The 10,431-nt window shown below is 43.5% G+C and overlaps 1 pseudogene; it reads right to left on the reverse strand.

The window, feature by feature from the left end:
- Positions 1-4,353: 4,353 nt before the first annotated feature.
- LOC117035329 (nucleophosmin-like) lies at positions 4,354-5,197 on the reverse strand (annotated as a pseudogene).
- Positions 5,198-10,431: the final 5,234 nt, after the last annotated feature.

Consider the following 10,431-nt stretch of genomic DNA (forward strand, 5'->3'; position numbering starts at 1 on the left):
CTCCCCACATAAGAACGCAGGACATGGTGAGGCCAAAAAGGAACACCCACGGAGCCATAGGTAGGGGAGTCACACCACTATACTCTCACTGGCGGCTGGGTTGGAGACACAGGAAGCAGGAGCCACACAATTCTCAACCCTCACTGCGCCGCTTGCAGGCCCAGCCACCATCTTCTCGCCAGCCCCCATTTGCTGCTAGCGTAGCCACAGCAGTTATATTAGTGGCCAATGGCTCACTGGTTACAGCTGATGGCCAACTAGCCACAGCTGATGGCCATAGAATCACAGTTGATGGCCATTTACTACCTGAGCCAGCACCTTTCCACGTGAGGCCGATAGCCTGGACACTGCACTCCTGGCTCTGTCCCCACAATACAGGTGTGATTCACTCCTCAGAGTACAGACCCTAAACCGTTCCAACCCAGTGTAATTCCGGGCCTGCACTCTCCACCAGTGGCTCATGGGAGAAAAAGACACCATTGATGGTAGTTCCCGGTGATCTGCCTTTTGGAGACTGATGAAAATGGCCAAGGGCATCCATTTGACAATCTCCCCACCTACCTGGCCTTCCCCTATCCCTTTGGGGTACCCGCTGGCCTCCTTATCTCTCTGGTGCCTCGCTTTCAAGACTCTAAAACCAGTCATTCACTGCTTAGTATAAGCTACAGGCTTTGCTGCAGCTCTGCATGTCGCTGAGATGTGAAAATGCAGCATTCTCTGTGACTGGAATCACCTAGAATCTTGGGTAGTAGCAGGGATTAAAGCCTGTTTGAGAGCCTCATTAATTGGATAGAGTCTCCTCAGTCCTGTGACGGCGGCTCTTTTGGACCCCCAGGCTGCCTGAAATAGCATTTGGAAGCATGTACCTCCAGAACTTTCACGTTAGCTGTGTTTCACTGATGCCCACCCTCCACATTCTTTCTCAAACTCCATAGCCGAAGCGGTGACACAGGACATCATTTAAGATACATTTCCATGTAGCACGGAGAAGCTGGCAAGATGAGTTCTTTACTCTAGAAGATGGGAGAGAATCTCTCTGTAGGAAAATCTTACTGAGACCGGGCCCTTCCTCAAGGCTTATCTTCCAGCAACCTTAGAAGCCTTTGTCCAACTGCCCAAAGGTTAATCAGGTTCCATTAAAAAAATCAAAACAGGGCCGGCCCAGTGGCTCAGGTGGTTGGAGCTCCATGCTCCTAACACGAAGGCTGCCGGTTCGATTCCCACATGGGCCAGTGGGCTCTCAACCACAAGGTTGCCAGTTCGAGTCCCGGAATCCCGCGGGGGATGGTGGGCTGTGCCCCCTGCAACTAACAATGGCAACTGGACCTGGAGCTGAACTGCACCCTCCACAACTAAGACTAAAAGGACAACAACTTCACTTGGAAAAAGTCCTGGAAGTACACACTGTTCCCCAAAAAAGTCCTGTTCCCCTTCCACAATAATAAAAAAAAAACTTAAAAAAGAAAAAACCCATGGGCAAGGGATCCAGAAGTAAAATGTCTCCCACCAGTGTGTCAGAGGGGCCGCTGAGGTATTTCTCCTGCTCAGAGGTTGCTGGCCGCACAGGGCCACAATGTCAGTGATGTCATCCACTGGACAAGCCTTGTTTCACTGCGATTAAAAAATGAGCTCAAAGCGTTTCAGGCTCTCAGATGCCGGTGATTCAGAGAATCGCTGCCCACAGGGAAGCCGCAATGACGTGGCAGGCCCATGGAGGAGATGGGCCTCACTCTAACCCGAGTTCTGAGCTGCTCAGCCCTTCCAGCCGGAATTGGACAAACAGGATATCCTCCTGCCCCGAGTCCCTGTTCTTTTTGCTGTGGCCCCCAGGCAATATTGGGATGGGAAAGCACAGGATTCCTGCCCCCCAGCATGGCTGCTGCCTTTTCAGATGGGAGAGTAGAGCTTGGAAAGGTCGATAAGGGGAAGGCGCTTAAAGCAGTGCCTGGCACAGGGCAACAGCTCCGAAGCGTGAGCTCTGCGTCTCTGACGATGCTGGGCTTCCAGGATGATGGGAGCCAGTTTTCTCATCCCCTGTCTTGGGCCCATGGCCACGCCCTCTCCCTGCTCTGGAGATACATTAATTCAGACTGATCTGTCACCAGTCTTTCTTCATTCTTTCCCTCCACGCACTAGGCTTGCAGAATACTCCTGCTTTCTTTTGCAAATCAGGGAGCTGACCACAAAGAAACTAAGCCTCTGTTTGTGAGGCAGCAGGCCGACCATAACCAAAGGCTGCTGCCACCTCCAGCCCTTGAGCCAGATTTCCTTCGGCTGCCAGGTCTCATCAGCCATGGAAGTTTCTGTACCTGGAAGAGGCGAGCGAGCATACTTACACCCACGGACCCTGAGCCTACTCCAGGCCCTTCAGCTCTCCTGCTCAGCTGCCGCATCGGCTTTGCAACTATCTTTTTTCCTGGTTCCCCATGGCCGCCCCCACATCCATTCCCACCTCCGATTCCTCTGAACAATTAGACCAGAACAAACTCCTTCCTACCCCATAGCAGTGGCTGTGGAAGTTCCACACCCAACCCAGACAGAGAATCCACTTGTTTGTTTGTGTGTTTGTTTTTCAATTACAGTTGACATACAATATTACATTAGTTTCAGGTGTACAGCATAGTGGTTAAACATTTACATAACGCATGACGTGATCCCCCCGATAGGTCTAGGACCCACCTGACACCATACATAGTTATTACAATATTTTTGATTATATTCCCTAGGATGTATTTTACATCCCATGACTGTTTTGTAACTGCCAATTTGTACATCATAATCCCTTCGTCTTTTCCACCCAGCACCCTTTCACCTTCAATCTGGCAACCATCATTTTCTTCTTTGTATCTATGAGTCTGCTTCCGTTTTGTTTGTTTTTTAGATGCCACATATAAGTGAAATCATATGGTGTTTGACTTTCTCTGTCTGACTTATTTCACTTAACATAATACCTTTTATCTAGGTCCATCCATGTTGTCACAAATGATAAGATTTCATTCTTTTTATGGCCAAGTAATACTGAATACTGCTTCTTTATCCAGTAGTCTATTGATGGACATTTAGGTTGCTTCTATGTCTTTGCTATTGTAAATAAGGCTGCAGTGAACATTGGGATGCATATATCCTTTCGAAATAGTGTTTTGGATTTCTTCAGATAAATACTCAGAAGTGGAATTGCCGGTCATAAGGTAGTTATATTTTTAATTTTTTTGAGGAATCTCTATAGAATGTTTTCCATAGTGCCTGCACCAATTTGCAATCCCACCAACAGTGCACTAGGGTTTTATTTTCTCCACATCCTTGCCAACACTTGTTATTTGTTGATTTATTGATAATAGGCGTTCTGACAGATGTGAGGTGGTATCTCATTGTGGTCTTAATTTGCATTTCTCTGATGATTAGTGGCATTGAGCATCTTTTCATATGTCTAGTGGCCATCTGTATGTCCTCATTGGAGAAATGTCTATTCAGGTTCTCTGCCCATTTTTTAATTGGATTATTTGTCTTTTGAGTGTTAAATATGAGTTCTTAATATATTTTGGACATTAATCCCTTATCAGACGTATCATTGGAGAGTATCTTCTCCCATTCAGTGGGTTGTCTTTTCCTTTTGTTGATGGTTTCCCTTGTTATGCAAAAACTTTTTAGTTTGATGTAGTCCCATTTGTTTATTTTTTCTTTTGTTTCTCTTGCCCGAGGAAACATATCCCCAAAAAATATCGATAAGAGCACTGTCAGAGAGTTTTCTACCTATGTTTTCTTCTAGCTATTTTATGGTTTCAGGTCTTACATTTAAGTCTTTAATCCATTTTCAGTTTATTCTTTATATGATGTAAGAAAGTGATGTTGTATTGCTGTTGCTGTCTTCCTTTATGTCCATCAATATTTGCTTTATATATTTAGGTGCTTCTACGTGGGGTGTGTAAATGTTTACCAGAGTTATATCCTCTTGCTGGATTGATCCTTTATCATTATAAGATGTCCTCCTTTGTCTCGTGTTATAGCCTCTATTTGTGTTTGTTTGTTTGTTTTTACTTTATTAAAATACTGAGTTTATTTCACATGTATATTTTTGTTTCCCCACCATTTCCATTTGTCTGACCCCCACTACTAACTACTATGTCCTATCATAACATTCCATACATACTTAAAACCAAGCAAAGGGTAGAGTTCCATCTTTAAAAACTAAACAGGCATTTTGGACAACACATTCTTGACAATGGAACCTGGACAACATTTATCAGACACAGTAGGGAAAGTTCTCACTCTGCATTATAAAAAGGACAGCCAGATAGAACTGTTACAGAAATGAAATAAGATGGAAAATTTTAACAAACTGTTTAAACTATTTTCTTAAAAAGACTTCCTACAATGCCAGAGATCTTGAATGCCTTCCTGGTCAGTCATCCAGAAGCAATTCTTCACATAATTGATGAACTTGGTTTCCACTTTGGGAAGAGAACCACCTTTTTCTATAATTGCTTACATTTTTGCTTTAAAGTCTTCTACAGAACTAGGCCCTTTGGGTGTTTTAAGAGTTTTTTCCTGTGTTTTGAAGGATTCTTGACCTTTTGATCTTGGTGTTGGTGGTTTTGAGTTTCCATTCTCGTTTGATTTTTGTGCATTTTTGGCTGGAGCCTATCTCAAACAGGTTTCTTTATAGGAGCTTTTTCTTCTGCTTCCTCATCATCAAACTCGTCATTATCATCATCGTCTTCATCAGCAAGTTTTAATTTTTTCTATGGAAACATGCTACCACTTCCAGGGGCAGACCACTTTCCAGACATATGTAGGAATTTCACATCCTCCTCCTCCTCGTCTTCTGACTCGGCATCTTCCTCCACAGCTGCTAAGTGCTGTCCACTAATATGCACAGGCCCTGAACCACACTTCAACTGTAAGACCACAGGTGGTGTTATTTCAAAACCCCAAGGGAAACCGTTGGCTGTACTGACGTTTCCAAATACGCCAGTGTTACTTTAATGGGACTGCCTTCATAATTCATTGCCTCTGTTTCAACAATGTACAATTCATCCTTTGTACCAGCCCCTAACCTGACCGTTCTTAAAGATAATTGGCGCTCATTTTCATCATTGTCCACTTTAAAGTGATAATCTTTGTCGGCCTGTAGTTCACAATGGAAAAGATAGCTGTGGGGCCTCAAGGGGTTCGTGTCCATGTCCACCAAATCTTCCATGGGGTGGTGGCACACACTTAGGTGGGAGAGAAAATGGACGGAGATAAACGACTACTGCTTGACAGAACAGACACGCAGGATGGAATCACACCAGGGACTATGGCCTTTGTTTTAAAATCTATTTTGTCTCATATAACTATTGCTACCCCAGTGTGTTTTTTTTTTTTTAATTTCCATTTGCGTGAAATATCTTTTTCCATCCCTTTACTTTTAGTTTGGATGTGTCTTTCTATCTAAGTGGGTTTCTTATAGACAGCATACACATGGGTCTTGTTTTGTTATCCATTCAGCCATCCTATGTCTTTCAATTGGAGCATTTAATCCATTTACATTTAAAGTAATTATTGATAGGTATGTAGTTATTGCCATTTTATTATTCATATTTATGATTTTTTTTCCCCTTCTTCATAAAGAAGTCCCTTTAACATTTCTTGGAATACTGGTTTGGTGATGATGAACTCCTTTTTCTTGTCTGGGAATACACTTGTTCTCAAAAATACTATGTGGCTATGGTGAGGTGTCAGTCTGAACTCATGATTGTAACAGGTATACTGCTGTGGTACACAGTGGGCTTTTCCTGTTATCTGTATGTTGGGTCTTTATTGCTGATCTTCAATATTTCTCACTTTCTCTCAAATCCTGTTACTCATGTTCTTTGTTTCCTTTTGAATTTTGAAATGTCCTCCTTTTCATCTTCAACTTCTCTTAAGGGATTATTCATTGTGTTCACTATTCATTGTATATAATCTTGTCTTCCTTTTACTTTAGTCTTCATTTATGAAATACTTTTTTCTTTTATTTTTAATTCTTTTATGGAATCTGTCACTTCATTTTTGAGTTTTAAAAATTGACTTATGGTGGGGTTTTTCCCCCCCCCCCCATGTTTTCTATCATTTTCTTAAACGTTTTTAGCTTAATTTGAAATAGCATGTTACAATTTTGGTCTTTTTGTGAGCACATCCTTCTGAAGTGCTTTCACGCTCTGTAGGAATGTTATTCTACCTATTCTCACTTTTCTTGTGGTAACTTTTGTATGGGACTTGACCTTGATCCTTTTCTGTCGCTTTTTATGTGGATTTAATGTTCATGAGCTTGTAGCAGGAGGCCTGCTACAGATGGCTTTCCTCCTTTCATAGAGATCCCTCTTCTGCTGTTCTCGTGTGATTTTAACTCACGTGGTGGCTGGCCTTTGGAGATGCCTGCCTTTATGCCCTCCCCCACTTTTTTACCCTCTTCTGTATGTGTCTCTATCATCCCTGTTCTGCTCAATTCTGATCCCGCTCCCAGCAGTTTTCCCTCCGTGTGGTGCTCTGTCCTGGAAGGAGACCCTGGCTAGTCATTTCTGAGAGCTCACAGGGCCTGCACCTTCCAGCTCCTTCAGACATGACCAGGCCACCCTGTGCTCACCCACTATCCCAGCGGCAGTCCTTTGTCAGCTTCACCTGCTAGTGTAAAACTGTCCTGCCACCACGCTGTCCAGGGCACACTTGTAGGTGTTCTGGGACCCCCTTACTCAGGCAGGCATGTTACTGCCCACTTCCCTCTCCACACAGACCTAACACCCCAAGTCTGTGCCTGGCATGGGGCCCAACCCCACCCACTGGTACCTCCGGCTGCAGGGGAATATCTTAGCTCCTGGTTTTGTTATAGATGTTGTCCACGAATATTTTTTATTTTAAAGATTTATTTCTTAATTCATTTTCAATAGCAATAATAATCCTATTACATGTTAACATAAACAACTAATTTTTTTTAAATGAAAAGGAACTATATTTCTGAAAACACAACATTTAGTGAGAAGACGGGCATGTTTTATGTTTTTGCAAATGTCTTAATGTCTGGTTTAATAGACGACAGTTGGATTCTTTTTTTTTTTTAATCAATACAAATACTATATTTTATTGATTTCTGAAGAACAAAAAAGTACTTTCAGGTTTATTTAATGCAGTTTCACTCTGACATAGAGCTGTTTGTTTTCTAGCATTCATGTTATGAACTTTTACTGTCATCAAAGAGCCAAGTGTACTATTATGTAATATATGTAGACAGTTGGATTCTTATATCTGGTTTTGCATTTAATGTGTTAGGCTGTAGCATGTTGTGTGGCCTCTGGGAAAACTCCACTCTACACTTTATTCCTCTATCTATTTGTACTACCTGTTTTTAAGTGGAGATTTTGAAATATCCCAAAACTATGCTGACCTTGTCATCTTCCCAGAATCCTTCATAACCTTTTTGATGGGAGAAGGAGGATAATATAGGTGAAACTGTAATGTCCTCTCTCACCACATCTACTTAGCATTGCATTGGAGGGCTTAGCTAGTTCAAAAATGGCAGGAAGAAGAAATAAAAGGCATAAGGTTTGGGAAAGGAAAAACTAAACTGTCATTATTCAGACACAACATAATGTAGAAAATCCAAAGGAATTTATTGATAATCTATTACAATTTACAAGTAAATTTAGCTAGGTTGCTGGATACAAGATCAACATACAAAACTTGGTGGTTTTTCTATATACCAGCAAGAAACAAATAGAAAATAAAAATCTTTAAAAGTTACCATTTATAAGAGCATCAAAAAATGTCAACTACCTATGAATAAACTGAACAAAAGATGTGCAAGAGTCTACATCGAAGACTACAAGGTATTGTTGAGGAGAAATTTAAAGAGATCTAAATAAATGGAGGGAGATCTCAATAACTGAGGAAAAACTCAAAATTAGAAAGGTGTCAATTTTTCCCAAATTGATCTATAGATTCAATGCCACCTCAACAAAAACCCAGAGAGCTGTGTGTGTGTGTGTGTGTGTGTGTGTGTACAAACTGACAAGCTGATTCTAAAATTTACATAGGAAAGCCAAGGACTGAGAATAACAAAGACAATATGGGAGATAAAAGAAGATGTCGTGGGCTTACTTTCCAGATGTCAATGAAGGAGAGAACACACATGCAAAGTAATGTACAGGCAAGAGGTTGGACATACTGTGATTTTACAGGAAACCAACACATTTCTCTAATCTCAAATGAAATAGCTTCACAGTCCTTTCCCACATTTTACATCAAAGGAATTTCAAGTAAGGAGGGAAATAGGACATGGCCCCAGCACTTTCCCTGGCTGTTTCATGATAGCTTAGGGACCCTCCACTGACTTCTAACAGTAACTAGACAAACACTAACTCCTAACACGCCTCGACTCTCCCCATCTGAGCCAATGGATTCTCCTGGAGTCACCTCAGTTCTTTGGCAGGATTTTGTCCAGTCGCCAGGAGGCCTCAACTTCAAAAGGCAAAGCCAAACTAGTTTGTCATTTTCATTACAAAATGACTAGCTAATCGTTGGACCAAAGTGCAATGTCAGGAGCTGCTGGTTTTCTTTGCTCAGGGGAGAAGCTATTGAAATGGCCCACAAATCTCAGTTGGCAGTTTCTTTTATTTATGACCCAAGACTCACGCACTGTTGAAATCGTTGGTGAACCATTGAAAACTGACTTGAACAACAAAAGACTAGGAGGAAAGTCAAGTTGGAGAGAAGCGGCTTCTCAGACTTGTTCAATCGGGTTAGGAAAGCCATTAATCCATGGGAGGGAGAGCCCAGCAATTTCTGGGTCCTTCAGGCTATTTCATTCCTTGAGAATTAACGCATAGGATCCTGCAGGTTTTAACAAATAAGGCCAGAAGAGGAGAAAGGGAGGCACCCAGAGCATGTGAGGCCACAGTCCCAGGGATGGAGCAAAGGAGTGCTTCTCTGTGTGCAAGAGGTACCAGCTAACGTAGGGAGTCCTTTCGTCCATGAAACGGTCAAGAGTCAGTTCAACTACATTGCACGATACAAACAAGGGCTTAAGGAGGATGTAAAAATTTACTGTGCAAATGTGGCTCAACATGTCGCTGTGAGTGGAGGTGCATCTCCACAGCAGCCCTGGCCCTGTGCAGAGCACTGGCTCTGCAGCTTTGCAGAGGCTCTAGGTCACCCAGCTGGACTCTCTCCTGTAGAAAGCAAGCCGACCTCTCACTTCTGGGTGTTCACCTTTGGCCTCCAGGGTCTCTGGAGGGCCCCGTCCTAGGGGAGCAAATGTAAACAAACTCACCTTAGGTTTTCCATCTTTATTAACCTGGAGAAGACTCTTGCTTCACTGGCCTTTCATCTACTTGGCTAGTGGACATGTCTTTTCAGTCCTGGGCAAAATCATGCAATGCTTGCATTCTCCGGAGATAATTGTATACCTCGCTGTAATTAACAACCACGCGAGAGCTGTGTGAAGGTCCCTGTGGCATGGGGCAGGAATGACGCGTGTGCTCAGTAGGACTCGGCTGTGCTCCTTGCCTCTCGGGCTTGGCTGCCATTTGTCTGTGAGCATTACCACCTTCCTGGCTCCTCAAGGCTCTCTTCACCAGAAGGAAACAAGCTATTTCTTGCTGTCAGGACACGGGAATCATTTATCTCCATTGTGGTTACAAAGCTCCGCCAAGCTGTGACACCCAGCCAACAAATCGTGTTCTCTGCTGTTGACAGCCAAGGCCAAACTAGGACTGAGAGTGGCAGCTCAAATAAGCAAGATTCCCAAATCATGGGTGGAGAAGAGCACAACTCCTCGAGTCCCTGTGCACTTTCTTTATAGTTGGAGGGAACTTCATCTGCTGAAGTGGTACAATGAGCGTCCAGAGGCTGGAGACTTGCCTGTCTACACAGCACACTGTCCCCTCTGTTCTCCCCCAGCTGAGGCCAAGGGCTGTTTGTGTGTCTGAATAACTGGCCGGGAACTAGACAACAAACCCATGCCAAGAAACAGGCGACAAGACTGGCTTTAACTCGTTAGCCCCTGGTGGAATTCTTCATTCATTTTACAAATATTTGTTGAGTGCCTGCCACGTCCTAGGCTACTCTAGACACACAGAGGCCTCGGCTCTCACGGAACTCAAAGTTAGTGTGTGTGGGGGGGATGGGAGACAGACAGAAACAAGAGGACAAACACGCAGATAGCTTTAGATTATGATAAATGTGTGGCTAAATGAAACAGGGCATTCTGGTGGGGAGGATGGGGGCTCCTTTAGATGAGGGGTGGAGAAGGCCTCTTGAGGAAGGCGCTGAATCAGGAGTAACCTGGATTAGGGTCTGCTGTGGTGTGAGGGAGGGAGCGGGTGGAGAGGCAGTGCCCCTCCCATGGGGCTGTGGGCATGGGGAGGGGTTTGGGTTTTGTTCTAAGCATGACCTACGGCTTGCTTCTGGAGGGTGGTA

Source organism: Rhinolophus ferrumequinum, chromosome 15 (genome assembly GCF_004115265.2).
Source record: "Rhinolophus ferrumequinum isolate MPI-CBG mRhiFer1 chromosome 15, mRhiFer1_v1.p, whole genome shotgun sequence".
NCBI classification, from domain to species: domain Eukaryota; kingdom Metazoa; phylum Chordata; class Mammalia; order Chiroptera; family Rhinolophidae; genus Rhinolophus; species Rhinolophus ferrumequinum.